The sequence below is a fragment of the Phodopus roborovskii genome, unplaced genomic scaffold (genome assembly GCF_943737965.1).
Source record: "Phodopus roborovskii unplaced genomic scaffold, PHOROB, whole genome shotgun sequence".
NCBI lineage: Eukaryota > Metazoa > Chordata > Mammalia > Rodentia > Cricetidae > Phodopus > Phodopus roborovskii.
Genome location: NW_026126636.1, coordinates 10344890 through 10361399, shown reverse-complemented (window position 1 = coordinate 10361399; position 16510 = coordinate 10344890).

Genomic DNA, 16510 nt, shown 5'->3' with positions numbered 1-16510 from the left:
GTATGGTGGCTCTGTCAGGCCAGCGTGATCTGGTGTAGAGTTCAGTGAGCCTTGCAAAGCTTAGGGTATCTCTCGGTCTGATGAATTCAATTGGCTTGGTGGCTTCCAAGGAGCTGGTATATGTTAGTGGTGTCCGATAGGTCAGAAATGTTCAGTGTGCTCAACCTTAGGCTGACAAGAACTAGGGAATTCTGATGAAAGCCTGTGACAAGCCAGGCCGCCACCCCGCCCCGCCCGGAGAGTTGTTCGGGGGAGTGGCTCGCTTACCATGGTGGCTCTGATCAGGCTCCACAGACTGAGATGTCAGGCCCTGAAAAACCTATAGGCTAGGGTTGCTGAGACCGCCTGTTCCCTCCCATCTCCCCTCCCCCTCCCCCTCCCTGTTGGAGAACACCTTCAACTCCTCCAACCCCAAGCAGGGTCCTCAGAGCCCTGGCTCCATCATCAGCATCTCAGGGGGAGGGGCACCCCATGCCTGTCCCCTCCTCATCTGTCCTCCTCGGTCTTCCAGACCCTGCTCTTCTCCATGGCTTTGGGGATATCTGGCCTCCTTGTTTCTATCCCTATAATGGAGCCGGGAGGCGAGAAGCCACCCCTGAAGCCTGGGAGGCCCCCTACCCTGTGCTTGAGAGCCACCCCCAAATCAAAATGTGAAAATCCCTAGAAAGCAATAGCCTTCGAGGTACCTCGCACTGACTCCCCCCACCCCTGCCCCCCCACTAGCCCTCCCGCCAGAATGGGAGGACGTAGCTTGGACACTGGGGTGACTTTTTCCATGTCCCCATCTCCCCAGTGAAGGGCAGGCCCCGCCTTCACACACACCCATCTCCAATCGCTGCTGCCCCCCACCCCTAATCTCCACACTGAGCCCAGATGGAGATCTTAGTGCCAAAACAATTCTTGATACCACTTTGTACATATCTTCTAAAGTTCGGGGCTGTTGGGATTAGAGGTGGGGACGGCCCAATAGGGCCATCTGCTCCCTCCACCTCTTAAATGACCTTACGGTATTTCACAGTAGCTCCACCTGCATGTGGGTAGTAGTGTATCTAGCAGGAATATCCCCCTGTAAAGCCCTCAGGTCCCATGAGGAGGGAAGGGAGTGGGGGGTGAAGCCAGGTCTGGGATGGGTAGGTGGGTTAGAACGTTCATTTGCATATCATTTGCACCCTCCCCTAGGCAGCCGGCTTTCTAGAAGCCCATTGGCTGGAGTCTGGGTCCAATACTCCTCACACAGGCGTAGCTCTGAAAGGTGCCCTATGCCCATTCCCATTAACTTTCACTGGGGACCCCTTACTCCACCAGCTGGGGCTATCTGAAAGGTAGTTTGCTAGCGTGGTAAGCTGCTCCACTCGCCATGTTGGTGAATGGTAAGCCAGACACCCTTCCCCCCCCCCATTTTGCCCTGAGAAATTCCACCCATCATCTTCTCTATCCCTTGAAAGTCTGTTCTGCAATCGGACCTCAATCTTCCTGTGCTGTAGTTTGTCCATAACAGACACAGATGCAGATCAGGGATAGGAATTACTTCAAAAGTAACAGTAGCGGGAAACCATGGCTGCCTCCTCCTCTGCCTGCCCGCTAGCCCGTCAGATCTCAAAGATTCTGAGCGGCCTCCGTGCACCCCACTCTTCAGCACCCAGTAGGTGCTTAATAAGTTAATAGGTGTTGCCTGCATTGACGTGTCTCCTCATCTGCCCCCCCCAGCTGCCAATACCTCCCCCAGCATTTCCCTCTTTCTAGTCTCTGGCTCCCTGTGGCTCCCTGTGGCCCCACACCTACCCTACTGTTCTCTGTCTCTATCTTTTGTCTGTCTTCTTCTCCTCCTAAATCCTCAGCTCTTTCATTTCCCCTTTAAAAGCAAAAAGTGCCAAACTTCCTTGGAACTGAGCCGATCTGGCGGGGGAGAGGATCTTAGGTGGGTGGGGGAGGGGACACCTCTCTCAGAGGAGCACCCTTACGAGGCAAAGGAAACACCTGCGGACGCTGAGCTAAATTGGATCCCCTTCCTCGCTCCTCTCACCTTGAGTTTTTCTTAGAATCTTTATAAGAAAAAAAGAAAAAGAAAAAAAATACTCCTTTTCAACTAACCCCTACTTTTTTGGATTCCCCTCCCCCCCCTCCAAATTCCACCAGCCAAGAAGAACCCCTTTTGCCTCTTTCTGGAAAAATCTGTAGAAATTGGGGAGGGAGTAACAGACTCCAACCTCTTCTGCTGGCCCAAGGGCGTGGTTGTTGGGGAGGGGCCTCAATACGAGAGAGGGGTTCCAAAGTGCCAAATTCACCTTCTCTGTCCTCTGTCTTGGGCAGGGCTCTGAGCCAGCCTGCCCAGAATCATCTTTGCCCTCTCCCAGCCATCTCTACATGGGCTAGGAAACTTTGCCGCAATAATTAGCAGGGCAGGGATCGGAAGGCAGTGATTTTGCCATCTCTGTACTGGACTTGTAGGTGGGGATTATGGGAGCTTGGCAAGAGTCGTCTTACAGATGGTTGGGGACCTATACTCGGAACATTACGGTACCACTTGTTTCCCCCCCCCCTTTTTTTTTTTTTAATTTCTTTATTTGTTTGCCAACCATCCCTTGGAATCCCACTCTGTTCTGTTTCTTCTGCCCGTCGTTCGTCCGTCCGTTCCCCCCACCCTTTACACACGCCATTATTAGTATTTGATGGCTGGCTGGTGTCCAGCTGTTTGACAGAGGAGAGGAGGTTCCCCTTTGCGAGGTCTGTTGCTGTTGCCAGCCCAAGATAAAAGGTTAATTTGCAGAAACGCTCACCAGAGCAGCGGTGAAGGTGCCACTCTAGGCGTCCAGGATGCTTCACTAGGTTCCACACCTGTCGGACAGCCTGACAGGCCTTCCCTGTGCCCAATGCTTCTGCCCCCAAGCGCCATCCGGAATCGAGGCCCGCCGTCGTCAAAGCCTGAACTGGTTGTCACCATGGGGGAGGACAGAATTGCAATACCCAGGTCGGGGGCAGCGAAGCCTGGTTTATGCTCTGTGGAGTCTGGACACCCAGCCTTCCTGTCAGGAGCCTTCACCACCACAGTCAGCGCGGTCTTGATGCGATGCGTCTGGTCCATCGGGTCCCCACAGCGACCAGTGGCCTAGACGACCTTCCTTCCTTCCGTCCCGCCGAGAGGCAGGAGGGAGGGAGAGTCTCTGTGGAGGGTGGTGGTAAAGACTGTTGGTTTTTAACCGCTTCTCAGCCAGTCTAGGAATCGTCTCCTTAGACCTAACATAGGGAGACCCTCCTTCTTCCTCCCTCCTCCCAACCCTCCTCCCACTCCCCAAAACCACCAACCTTTCATCTTCTAAGTGACTCCATCACCACCGGCCACCACTGGAACCTGCGGCCTCATAGCTCCAGCCCGCCTCACTCGACCGTCAGACTCGCTCATCGAACTCTTTTGATTAACCCTTTCTGTGTTCATCCCACGGAAAACTTGTGTGTCCGGCAGGGAGGCCAGAGGGATGCTAGGGGCAGTTGCTACCTTTCCTCCATCTCCTCCCAGCGCCCATGCCTCCCCATCCCATGCCCCCCACCCCCATCCCTCACCCCTTAGGATCCGCCTCCCCTGGGGGCCCTGGGATCCTCTAGAAATACCTTTGCTGTTTGGCTTTGCACCCTTTAAAAGGCGGGTCTAGGGGGCGTGGCCTCCCCAGCCGAGCGCTCACTCCGACCGTGCTCCCCATTGCCCCCACCCACTCCCCACGCCTTCATTGTAAATAGTCTCTTTTGTACTTGGTTTGAGCCAGGCGACGTGGGGAGTCTCTCTCAGTCTCTCTCTCTCTCTCTCTCTCTCTCTCTCTCTCTCTCTTCCTCCCTATCTATCTCTCTACCTACCTATCTATCTATTTGTGTTGGCATCTCAGCTACTGGAGGCATGGTCCACATCCCAGTTCGATTTGGAAGAAACCCAAGGTGTGCCCTGCCAAAATGCTAAGGATTTCGAGATAACAGTATTAACTCCGACAGGCCTGGGGTGTACCGGTCCCCCGACCGGAGGCAGGAGAGTAAGGCTCTGTTCTCGAGATCTGAGAAACGGGTTCGACTCCAAGCTCCCTGAAGAACCTCGGTGGAGTTGAGAATTGAATCCTCCACCTGATGTGTGCTGGCGCTTTGGGGATGGGGCTGTTTTTGGAGAGCTGACTGCTGAATCCTTCCTGGGGCCTGAAGCTAACCTCTGCTAGGCGTGTTTTCTTGCGAAGAGGTAGTCAGATGAACGTCTAAGGTCCCTCTCCAACCCTTAAAGGAAAGGTCCAAGCCCGCGGCTGGCCCCTGCCTGCGGCCACTCTGCTGCGTTCCAATTTGAGGGTAGGGTGGGGAGTGAAGTGGCCATGCCTCCAGTTTCTTCATTCAACCCCCTCTTAACTGATTTCCTTCCATCCTCTTCGACCAGCGCCGCCGCCAACTTCCTCTCCGCCACCTCCAGAAGCTCTTGGCTGGGGTCACCGCACCCTTCCTCCCTCCCCCCCATCGCCATGCCTGGGCCATGCCCACCTCTCCCACCCACTCACCCACCCCCCAGTGTCCGTTGTGTGACCTAGTGCACCACGTATTAGCTTCCATGGACCCCACCCACCCACTCCCTGCTCGCACCACACCCCTCCCCCCACCCGTTCTCCCTCGGCGACTTCACCTTTTTTTGCCGCGATAAACGTCATCTCAGCATCTGTGTCTAATGTTGTCTTTTTTGCTTGGCATCACACACGCCTTCTTAACCCATCCCCCTTCCCTCTCCCTCCTCCCTGGCACCTCCACCCTCATCCTCAACTCTTTCCCCCTCCCCTCCACCCCCTACCCAGGGCTCTGGGCATTTAGGGGAGGGGGGCCCTTAAGGATGGTCTCAGAGGAGGGAGGGAGGGTGTGGTTTTGTTTTTGTTTTTTGTTCTTGTTTTTCTCTGAACTGGGTGAACGAGGATGAGGGTAAGCATGCCCAAAGACAGTGAGTGCTTCAAGGTTGAACTTGCAGTTTCAATGTCCAATCCTCGGAACCAGGGTCACCACCACCCACACATACACAGAACCCGCAGACAGCTCCTGGATGTCCACAGAGGGAGCAACTCCTCAAGTCCAGTAGCACCAGAGTAGCCCGGGGCCAGGTGCTTGGAGAGATGTGAGGCCCCAGTTCAGATCCCTGAGACGTTGCCGGTCTGAGCCACCACCTTGCCAACTGTAGAATGGAAAAAAAGTTTTTTAAATGTTATTTCTACATCCATGGTTTATGCTTGAATTTAATACATCATTCACTTTTTAAAGAGTTTATTAAGCACCTACTATGTGTAAGGCACTGTTCTAAGTGCCAGAGTTAGAAAAATGAACTAAACAGACCCAAATATGTCTGCCTTCAGGGAGTGTGTGTTCTACTGGAATCCAAATTCTTTCTTAATCTAAGTCTGGCACACAGCACACACAAAACAAATTCGGGGGTCTCAGGCCATTAGCCAGAGGGGCCAGTCTGGCAAACACAGAACCTGTTTCCAATCCCTGAACAATGTTTTGTGTGGGAAAACCCTGGGCTTGAGAAACCCCAAGATGGCACCAGGCATGGAGGTCATGCTACCCATCCCAGCACTGGGAGGGTAAGACAAGAGGGCTGCAGTCAACCCTCAGGCAAGAGCTGGAAGCCAGCTTGGGTATTGCTGAGAGAGAGCAGGAGGCCAACCGGAAATATATAATGAGTTCCCATCCAGGCTGAGTTATATTGCAAGACCCTATCTCAAAAAGCCAAAGGAAAAGAAGACAATACTTCCAAGATGGCATCGGTTGCTATCACAAGCCAGCCTCGATGGAAATGAGGTAGCCACAGCCCATTCCCAACCTGCACTGCTCCTTGGTGTTAAAACGCCTCTCCTGGATGGATCAGAGGGCACAACCCCTGAGTAAAAAGCTTAACACTAAAGTCCTACATGTTCGAGCTCACCATGAAGCCGGGCAGGCGAGACTGTACCAAGCAGAGGAGCCAAACAGATTGAGGGAGTTTGTGTAAGGTACATGCTCTGATTCTGAGGGAGCCCAGGACACGGCCCATCTTTTCTGGGTCATAGTCTCCAACAAAGGGAAAGCACCCTTCCCAGCTGGACTTACCTTCTGGGGTAGTATACAAGTACAGCATCTAACAATACTGTGCTAAACACACGGTGATTATTGGAAACCCTCCAGCTATAAAAGAGAAAAGTCAGGAGGTGAGAAAGGCCAGAGGCTCAGACAAAGTAAGAGACCTTGATGGAACTAAAGACAAGGGCAGACCTGGAAATGAATATCGACTGCTTGAGGAGGGCTCATTCTTTCATGTGTTTATTCACCCATCTCTCAAACATTTATCACAGGGCTTATTGCAGACCTATATTCTAGCCACTTGGGAGGCTGAGAGAGGACGTTGGAAGAACGTTCAAGACTTGTCTGGGCTACATAGCAAGTTTGAGGGTGATTTGAGCAATTTAGTAAGAATCTCTTTCAAAATTGGCTAGTATATAACTCAGTGGTAGAGCCCCTGCCTAGAATCCCCAAGTGAGGGGCTGGGGGCGTGGCTCAGGGGTAGAGCCCCTGCCTAGAATCCCCCAGGGGCTGGGGGTGTGGCTCAGTGGTAGAGCACTCAACTTTTATGCTTCAGTTCCCAGGTTCAATCCCCAGTGCAGCTTCAACACCCAATGATGGTGGCACACACCTTTAATTTCAGCACTTGGGAGGCAGAGGCAGGTAGATCTTTGTAAGTTCAAAGCCAGCCTGCTAAGGCCACACAAAGAAACCCTGTCTCAAAAAAAAAAAAAAGCAGGAATGAAATACCCGTGATCTCAGCATTTGCCAGTTTGCCAGGTGAAGCAAAGAGGGTTTCCAATCGAAGGGCAGCCTCGGCAGGGCCAGCCTGGTCTACCAAAGACTTGGTTGAAGGCTGGGGGCAGCACTAAACATAGAAACCAGTTCTCATTCAGAGCACATAGTAGGTCCTCAAAAGACTGACGCTGTGAGTCGCAGGCACCTATGGTTCTGGCCTGTAAGTGTCAGGAAGTATATTGGGGAGAAGGGGAAGGAGTTGTGGGGTTCGTTCCTGTTCTGACTTTGGGAGCCTCGGCTGACCTCTCTGGCCCACGAGATGCGAAGGAAAGATAGGTCAGGACCAAGGTGAGTTATTAGTTGGTAGGAGCAAGGCGGCCGAGACGCTGATGCTCCCGAAAAGAATGAAGGAAAACTGGAGAGGACATTCTAGAAAGAGGAATGGGTTGTCCAGGTAAGTGTGTAAAGGTCAAAAGTAACAGCATGTCACACACTAGAGCCAAGCCATTCAGAGAGGCCAGGGTCCGAGCAATGTTAGCACTAGGGATGCTGAGACCGGGGGATTGACAGTGCCAGGCCACCCTGGTCGGCACTGTAAGACCCTGGACAGGAAGGGACGAGACCGGAGCGGGGGAGGGGGAGAAAATGACAGGCAAGAAAAGAACCTTCCAGGTGACCCTCTACTCTTCCTAGGGGACGGGTCCACACAGACTAGAGCCAACCTCAGGTTGCTTCTCCGTCCCTATTTACACTGGTTAGAAATTCAAGCTTCCCGCTAAGGCTTCTGATTGGTGGGGCAAAACTCCGACCGCACAGCTTCCTGGGAAATGTAGTTTTATCCTTCTGCCACCCCAGCCATAGGCTGGTGGAAACCACAACCCATGGAAAAGACTGAGAGCCCCAGTTTCTCCACATTATTTGATGTGTTTCTATTTACACCTGTTTCTCATTTTCAGTGTTTCTTTGAGTCTCTGTTTTGAGGGGTTCTCCCACCCAGAACATATTTTACTTATTCTTTGGCAATTACACACTTGCAACAATGTATCATGACCATACCCACAAGTCACCTGGCTCTTCCCTCTCCCACAACACCCCTCAACAGGCCCCTCCCACCTCCATGTCATCTCTATAGACCAGGCTAGCCTCAAGCCACCCTCCTATCTCAGCCTCCATGACTGGACTCACAGACCTGAGCCCCTTCCCCCAAGCTGGGTTTTGTTTCTAGTTTTCACGGTTTTAAAAACTTAGGATTTCTATTTTATCATTTCTAATTAGGTGTCTGTGTGTAAGTATGTGCCTGTGAGCACAGGTGCCTGGTGAACCAAAGTCTGGAAGAATAGTAAGTGCTTTTAACTGTTGATCCATCTATCCAGCACCACCACCCTCTTTTTGGAAGCGGGGGGGGGGGTGTCTCAGATCTCTTTCTGAATCCCTGGCTGGCCTACAGCTCTCTGTTAAACCAGGCTGGCCTGGAAGTTGCAGGGGTCTTCCAGCCTCTATTTCTGGCTGAGATAACAGGCACCAGCCATTGCACCAGGCACTGGCTCCTGCTCTATTACTGACTGAGGCACTGGCTCCTGCTCTATTACTGACTGAGGCACTGGCTCCTGCTCTATTACTGACTGAGGCACTGGCTCCTGCTCTATTACTGACTGAGGCACTGGCTCCTGCTCTATTACTGACTGAGCTCCCCTCTTCAGCTTCATCTATCTGATTTTAGCTGAACCTCGATCTGAGAGGCCTAAAGAAGAAGATGGCAGAAACGTGAGGAGAAAACTGGTGAGGACCTGGGTTAAAGACCAACCTTGGGTTTCCCAGTCGAACTCCCTCTGCGTGGGGGATGCCCAGGACAAGGTCCAGTGAGTGCCTAGCCTGGACCAGAGTGGTCAAAGGAGTGAACAGCCTTGGGTCAAGAGCCAGGTCCTAGGTCAGCCAACTGTAAGTGACCAATAAGTCTACCTTACGAAGGCTGTGACACCTCAAACCTACAGGGAACCACCTTTACCCACTGATCTTAAACTGCAGGGAAACACAGATTCATACTTCTGAAAAAGTATGTAGGCATTTGGAATTATTTAGTAAGCACCTACTGGATGCTTTGCAGCCTGGGCTATAAGTAAGACCCTGTCTCAAAAAAAAAAAAAAAAAAAAAAAAAAAACAAAAAAAAAAAAAAAAAACAAATCTGGAAGATGATTGTGCAATAGATACAAGTGTGAAGATGGACTGGAGAGATAGCTCAGTGGTTAGGAGTAGTTGCTGCTTTTGTAGAGGAGCTGGGTTCGAGTCCCAGAACCTATCCGGTGGCTCACAACCATCTGTAACTCCAGATCCAGGGGATCCGACACTTTCTTGTGACCTCCACAACGCCAGATGTGAAGACCTCAGTCCTGAACCCCAGCACCCATGTGAAATCCAGACAGGAATGGAGGCCTGCCTGTGATCCTCCACTTGAGAGGTGGAGACAGGACTCCTGGGGTAGAGTGGCTAGCTAGATTATCCAGGTTGGTGAACCCTGAGTTAATCCAGAGACCCTGAGCCAGCTATCCAGAAAGACACTTGACATCAATGTCTGATCACCACAGGTGTGCTTAAACACCTGCACACACGTATGCTCATATATGTGTGTATACATGTATGCACATACACAAATGCAAAGGAACCCCCCCCCATAAAAAGGAAAATAAAAGGAGAGAGGGAGGGAGAAAGGAAAAGGAGGTGAACCCTCCCCCACCCCGATTTCAAGACTCCCTGGTCCTGGGGCTTATAGGCACAAGGCTCAGGACCCAGCTAGTTTTTGTTTGGAAGGAAGAAGGGAGGAGGGGGGCGAGGAGGGAGGAGAAGGAAATAGGCTAAGGAGTGAAGATAAATAAACATGACACATGGGAAGCCATCAAGATGGCTGGAGCTTGACCCTCAGAAGCCATCCCTGTACAGGCAGAAGGCGATAACAGACAGCACAGAGCTGTCCTCTGACCTCCACATGCATACAGTAGCACATGCCATACACACAGTAATAATAATAAATTTGGGGGAGAAGATGGGTGAGAGAGTCAAGACCCTGGTTACAGCTAGGGTTGGAATCGAGATGGAGGCTGGGGTGATGGACAAGGTCAGGCTAAGAGGAGAGCTGGGCTCAAGGTCAAGGTGAAGCTCTGGTAAGGTTTCAGCTGAGGGACAGCTAGGTTAGGGCCATCAGATAAGCATGGGAATGGCTTCAGAGAGAAAACCAGGCCAAAAGAAAAGTGTTTGACGGCTGGGGTTGTGAGAGGTGCCAGGGATACACAGAGCTCAGGCCTAAGGAGTTGAGACTGTGCCTGGATGACTTAACTGTTGACTGTAGAGGCAGGATGCTGGTCACAACAACAGTGAAGTAACCACGGTAATAGGGAGACGGGAGCAGGCGGATCTCTGTGAGTTCAAGGTTAGCCTGGTCTACACAGTGAGTTCCAGGCCAGGGCTACAAAGGGAAATCCTGTGTCCGCCCCCCAAAAAGAAAGAGAAAAGAAAAGAATGAATTAATTAATTAAATGCAGACGATGGTTGAAGTTAGCACTAAGACAGGGGGAGGAGAGATGTGTGTAGAAGGTTCAGACTCATTCCTTCCCTTTGAGTTTTTTGATTCAGAATCTTGCTCTGCTCTGTAGCCCGGGCTAACCTAGAACTCTGTAACCCAAGCAAGCTGGCCTCACACTCATAGCAAATCTTCCTGCCTCAGCCTCCCTAGAGCTGGAATTGCTAGAATTAATCAGCAGGCTTGCTGGGCTTTTCAAGTAGTATTTTTTGAAAAAGTGTCTCACCGTGTAGCCCCAGCTGACCTAGAACTTGATATGTAGACCAGGCTGGCCTCAAACTCACAGAGATCCACCTACCTCTGCCTCCCAAGTGCTAGGATTAAAGGCTGTGTGTCACCATGCCTGACTCTTACTGTTCTTTTATTTATTTGTTGGTTTGTTTATTTATTCTTTTTTTTCAGTTTATGTGTATGAGTGGTCTGCCTGCCTTCATGTATGTCTATGTGCCGTGTGCGTACCTGATGCCCACGGTGTCAGAAGACGTCATTAGACTCCCTGGAACTGGAATTACAGATGGTGTAACAGACGGAAGCCAAACCTCTTAACAGTTGAGACATCCCCTCTTTCTTTCTTTTTTTCTTTCTTTTAAAGGATGTCACTATAATGCCCTGGCTAGCCTGACTCAATTATGTACAGCAGGCTGGCCTTGAACTCACAGAGATCAGCCTGCCTCTGCCTCCTGACTGTTGGGATTAAAGATCTGGGCCTCCACACCATTCTTTAAAAGAAAAAACTAGTAGATTGAGTATATTCCCTTCTTTTTTTACTTCTTTTTTTCTTTTTGAGACAGGACTTAAACGCTGTAGAACAACTCACACTCTGGTCTCAGGCTCATAATCCTCCGGCCTCAGCCCCTTGAGTGCTAGAATGTGTGTGCCCCACAGGAGCCAGCTCACTTTCTTTATCACTTTGTTTACTTTTAGTTTCTGTATCCTAAGGACAAGGACAAGGACTTACAGCCCACTGTACAAACCACAGGAGACTCGAGTCTTCGGTCACTCCATTGCTCGCTGGAGATCCCAGGGGTGTGCCAATGGTGCTGTGGCATGCGTCTTTAATCCAGCACTCGGGGAGGCAGAGGCAGGCAGATCTAAGGCCAGCCTGGCCTGCAGAGAGGACAGCCAGGACAACAGAGAGAAACCCTGTCTCGGAAAACTGAGAGAGAGACAGACAGAGAGAGAGAGAGAGAGAGAGAGAGAGAGAGAGAGAGAGAGAGGAATCATCCATCCCAGGCACTGGATAAACACTGAGAGTAAATCAGTACACCAGAGAGGACAGGGACTCCCCACGTCACCCCAGGAGCACTCTGCCCCCAGGATGTGGATCCCCAGAGATACTGTCAAAAAAGAGATCACAGGGCCTGCCAAGATGACCCAGTGGGTGAAATCAATTGCCACCAATCATGATGGCTAGAGCATGAATGTTGGACCCACGAGGTAAGGAGCAACTCTCCGAAGGTGTTCCCCAACCTCCACACAAGCACCATGGTTTACTTGCACGCAAGTGCCCAAGTACACACACACACACTCACACACACACACACACACACACACACACACACACACACAGTAAATACAGTTGGGGCTTGTTAAGTTAAGACAGACAATCCCGGGCTGGAGAGGTGGCTCGGCCATTGAGAATGCTGCTCTTCCAGAGGACCTAGGTTAGATTCCCGGCATACATCGTAGCTCAGAACCATCTGTAACTTCAGTTCCGGGGATCTGACACCCTCTTCTGCACCCCGCAGGGTCATATGTGCACAGACATACATGCAGGCAAGACACCCATGCACACAAAACCATAAAATAAATTCTTTTTGTCCTAGAGCTCACTTTGTAGACCAGGCCGGTCTAGAACTCACAGAGATCCTCCTGCCTCTGCAGCCTGAGTGCTGGGTTAAAGACATGCGCCACCCACTGCCTGGTTTTTTGTTTTGTTTTGTTTTGTTTTCTGAGGTTTTTTTTTTTTTTTTTTTTTTTTTTTTTTCTGTTTTGTCTTTACTTTTTAAACTTGCTTTTAAAGGAATGCCAGTTCACATAGGAAGGACCGGCTGACAGGAAAAGAAAGAAAGACACTTCTGACAGCTGATAGGGATAGATCTTCAGTGGTCCCAAGGTATTACCCTCAGGGCTTCTGCTTGCATACTTCAGTTCCCAGCCAGGAAATTCAGGAGGCCCAGGTACAACGTGTAACCTGTCAACCCTCACCCCAGGACCTTTATGAGCCAAGTCTTCAAGACCTACACTACTCCAAATTTAGTGACTACCAAAAATCTAGGGCATCTGGGCCTTGAGGCACAGCCTCTCATCCTAGCTACTCAGGGCAACTGAAGTAGGAAAATTTCAAGTCCAGTCTTATGTGGGATATAGAAGGAATTCAAGGCCAGCCGGGTAAACTATCTGGAAACTTGTCTCAGAATTTACAAAAATCAAGAGCTCTGGGGGTGTGGCTCAGTGGTAGAGTCTCTGCCTAGAATCCCCCAGTGAGGGGCTGGGGTGTGGCTCTGTCCATCTTACAGAGAAGGAAAGGAAGGGACAGGGATGTTAAGAAACATCTCCAAAGCCACACAGCCAGTGAGACAGGAGCTGGGGGCGGAGGTCATGCAAACTCCACCCAAAACCTTTATTTGATTACGTGTTGTCCAGACACTCACCCAGACTGCCTGTCCCTCTCCTGACTTCTTCTTTTGTTTTTGTTTTGTGACAGAGTCTCGAATATCCTCAGCTGGCCTTAAACTCATTATACAGCTGAGGCTAACCCCTGCTTCCACCTCTCAAATACAAGCATTACAGGTGTGAGTGACCACACCCGATTCTCTGACTCCCGTCTTGCCAGCTAAGGAGATCCAACCAAGAGCTACCCCAATACTTGGGATCTCACCTAACCCTGCAATGACCACCTTTACTATTCCCACCTTCCCGGGCAGCCAGGATCAAAACCTGAGCAGAGATTGTGGCAGCTGGCAGGACACAGGACTTGGGCTCCCTAGACAAGTGCCTTTACCCACTGAGCCAGACCACTGGCCTTGTTTTGTGTTAGGACAAAGTCTCATTCTATAGCCCCGGCTGTCTCTGAACTGAAAATCTTCCTGGCTCCGTGGGTAAAGTCTCTTGCTCATGGGCTTGAATGAGGTGAGTTCAATCCTCCAGATCCCACAGAGTGGGGGAAAACGAACTCATCACTCTGGGGCATTATCCTCAGACACTTGTACCATAGCACACCCCACACATACACATAAATTCTCTCTCCCTCCCTCCTTCTCTCTCTCTCTCCCTCTCTCTCCAGTGTGAGCAACTTCGAGCTTAATTCTGCCCACACATCCATTCATGGAATCCGTGACCAGGTGCCACTCTAGGCACAAACTGGCTGCAGACAAAGACAAGAATGCGAGAATGCCCTTCCGGAACTCAAACTGACCCCGTAGCTGTCCTTCACTTGCCGGCCTCCCATTTTCCTCCCTGCCCAGGGCCCCACTTAAAGAGAGAAAAGCACACAATCTCCTCCCTGCTAACAGTTAGCACTTCAAAGCTGTTCAAATGTATCCTCAACAGGATCTTCCCATGGTCTCAAAATATTACGGTGCTGATTACTTCCTTTTCTGTTTTGTTCTTTGTGCTCTGGTGCTGGGAATCCAACCTAGCACTTAATACATCTGAGCCACGCCCCAGCCCCTCACTGGGGGATTCTAGGCAGGGGCTCTAACACTGAGCCACGCCCCCAGCCCCTCACTGGGGGATTCTAGGCAGGGGCTCTACCCCTGAGCCATGCCCCCAGCCCCTCACTGGGGGATTCTAGGCAGGAGCTCTACCACTGAGCCATACCCCAGCCCCTCACTGGGGGATTCTAGGCAGGAGCTCTACCACTGAGCCACGCCCCCAGCCCCTCACTGGGGGATTCTAGGCAGGGGCTCTACCACTGAACTACATCGCTCAGCCCATGGGTCACTGATTTAACCAAGACAATCAAGAGTCTCTCCTGCAGTTGTCTACAAAAGTCCTAATAGGACCTGGAGTTTTGTCACAAGCTTTTTGATCCCAGCACTCAGGAGGACAAGAAGCAGAGGAATTTCTAAGCTGAAGTCCAGCCTGGCCTACATGTCTTAGTAGCATTGATAAGGCCCTGGGTTGGAATCCCCAACACAAACAAACCAAACTTTGTCATCTCTTACGGTTGGAGTGTTTCTCTCCAAAATTCATGTTGGAACTTAATCTCCAATGCAATAGTATGTAGAGGTGGGGCCTTTAAGAGACACCATGAGGGGGCTGGAGAGATGGCCCAGCGGTTAAGAGCACTGGCTGCTCTTCCAATAGGACCTGGGTTCGATTCCCAGCACCCACATGGCAGCTCACAGCTGTGTGTAACTCAGTTCCAGCAGATCTGCCACCTTCATACAGACATACATGCTGCAAAACCCCAAAGTACATTAAATAAATAAATCTTTGGAGGAGAAGGATGGGGCGGGAGACTTGGCTCAGTGGTTAAGAGCATCGACTGCTCTTCCAGGGGACCTGAATTCAGTTCCCAGGAACCACATGGTGGCTCACAAGCATCTGTAATGAGATCCGGTGCCGCCTTCTGTCATGCAGGCAGACATGGAAGCAGAACACTGTGTACATAATAGAGAGAGAGAGAGAGGGAGGGAGGGAGAGAGAGAGAGAGAGAGACTGAGATCTACCCTGATGACCCCTACAAAACTGCTTAGAGCACGCGTGCGCACCTCTTTCCTGTTCTGCTGTCTGCTGTGAGAGCACGAGACACCGTCTTCGAAAGAGAGACAGAAACCTCGCCGTGAAACCTGCCAACATGAACTTAGACATCCTGGTCTCCAGCACTGTGGAAAATAAATTTCTGTTTCTTAGAAATGACCCAGTCTCTGATGTTTGGTTATAGCAGCAGAAATGGCCCAACATGGGGTCCATGAATACTTTGTATGCACAGCATTCCGGTGGAAATTTCATGGAAGCGATATGCCTTCAGGCAGGACTGTACACAGCGACCCAGAAGAAGGATGGCAGAAAGTGGACGTGGTTGTGTGCTTTTGATTTATTTATTTTTGTTTATTTGCTTACTTGTTCGGAACTTGACGTGTAAACCAAGAGAAGGCCTCAGAGTCCCAGAGATCCACCTCCCTCTGCCGACCAAGTGCAGACGTGAAAGGCATCTACCACCACACCTAGCCTTTCCTCTTGGTTTTATTTATTATATTACTAGCGGGGTGGGTGCTCCCAGAGTGTAAGCACGGAGACTGAAGGACAATCTCATGGAATTGGTCCCTTCTCTTACCTTTGTGGACTAAGGACCGAATTCAGGTCTCCGGAGATGTACGGTGAGCGGCTTTACCCACTGAACTATCTTGCCTGGTATCTGTTTTGTTTTTGTTCATTTTGGTCCCCCCACCCCGGTCCTTCTAAATTTATAGATTTGCAGCCAGAGAGATGGCACAGTGGGTGAGACTTCTCCCGCCAGTTCTAATGACGCGAGTTCCATCCCTGATTCTTACTCAGTGGAAGGGGAGAACGGAGTCCCAGGGCCTAGAGGGCGGGCTCGCCTCCTCCGCCCAGCGTCCTCACAGTTTCCTGCCTGTCACTAGCAGGAGAGGGGAACAGATCCAACTGAATGTGTATTGCTTCCCCACCATTTCACAGTCAAAATAACGTGAGTCAGACCGTCCTTAGTGCAGGACCATCTGTATTTATGGTTGGAATGACAGTGCGACTGGGGTTTGTTTGGGAGAGTCGAGCAGAAGTGGGAGAAAGAGACGTGGCCTGAAACAAACAAGACATAAGTACTAGCGGGAACTACGCCTAAGTGGTGATGCACAACCGTCATTCCAGCATGCAGAAGCCTGGCGCACACAGGAGGCTGGCAAGCTATGGGACATCCTGGATGCGTGCGTGCGTGCGTGCGTGCGTGCGTGTGTGCGTGCGTGTGTGTGTGTGAGTGAGAGAGAGGCAGAGAGAGAGAGAGACAGGCAGAGAGAGACAGAGACAGACAAAGAGATGTAAATGTATAACAGAAATGTGTGTGTGTGTGAGAGAGAAAGAGACAGACAGACAGAGACAGAGAGAGACAGACCGACAGGCAGGCAGGCAGGCAGAGAGAGAGACAGACAGACAGAGAAAGAGAGACAGGCAGGCAGGCAGGCAGAGAGAGAGACAGA